The sequence below is a fragment of the Mastomys coucha genome, chromosome X (assembly GCF_008632895.1).
Source record: "Mastomys coucha isolate ucsf_1 chromosome X, UCSF_Mcou_1, whole genome shotgun sequence".
In the NCBI taxonomy this organism is placed as follows: domain Eukaryota; kingdom Metazoa; phylum Chordata; class Mammalia; order Rodentia; family Muridae; genus Mastomys; species Mastomys coucha.
In genome coordinates this window covers 75,586,025-75,587,111 of record NC_045030.1, presented here as the reverse complement: position 1 = coordinate 75,587,111, position 1,087 = coordinate 75,586,025, and positions in this window count along the sequence as shown.

Below are 1,087 nucleotides of genomic sequence, written 5' to 3'. Positions count from 1 at the left end.
ATACAGAGAAACCCTGTCTCGAAAAAAACAAAAAACAAACAAAACAAAAACAAAAACAAAAAACAAAAACAAACAAACAAAAAACAATGACTTCATGGAATTCACAGGCAAATGGAACTTGAACATATTATTCTGGGACCAGGCAGTGGTGGCACATGCCTTTAACCCCAGCACTTGGGAGACAGAGGCAGGCAGATTTCTGAGTTCAAGGCCAGCCTGGTCTACAGAGTGAGTTCCAGGACAGCCACGGCTATACAGAGAAACCCTGTCTCGAAGAACAAAACAAAAAACCCAAAAAACAAAAACAACAACAACAACAAAAGGAAATATCATCCTGAGTGAGGTAACTCAGTCACAAAAGAACACACACAGTATGCACTCACTGATAAGTGGATATTAGCTCAAAAGCTCAGAATACCCAAGATTCAATTCAAAGACCATATGAAGAAGAAAAACCAAAATGTGAATGCTTTAGTGCTTCTTAGAAGGGTGAACAAAATACTCACAGGAGGAAATATGGAATCAAAGTGTGGAGCAGAGACTGGAGGAAAGGCCATCCAGAGACTGCCCCACCTGGGGATCCATCCCATATACAGCCACCAAACCTTGATGCTGTTGTAGATGCCAGGAAGTGCTTGCTGACAGGATCTTGTTACTGTTGTCTCCTGAGAGGCTCTGACAGAGCCTGACAAATATAGAGGCAGATGCTAGCAGCCAACCATTGGACTGAGAGAAATGTCTGGATGGAGGAGTTGGAGAAGGGACTGAAGGATCTGAGAGGGTTTGCAGCCCCAATGGAGGGAGCAACAGTATCAACTGGCCAGACCCCTCTGGAGCTTCCAGGGACTGGACCACCAACCAAAAAGAGTACACATGGAGGGATCCATGGCTCCGGTGGCATATATGGCAGAGGATGGACTTGTTGGACATCAGTGGGAGGAGAGGCCCTTGGGCCTGAGGGTGTTCAATGCCCAGTGTAGGGGAATGCCAGGAAAGGAAGACGGGAGTGGGTGGATGGGGGAGTACCCTCATAGAGGCAGGAGAATGGGGGATAGGATAGAGAGTTTCTGAAGGGGAGACCTGAAAA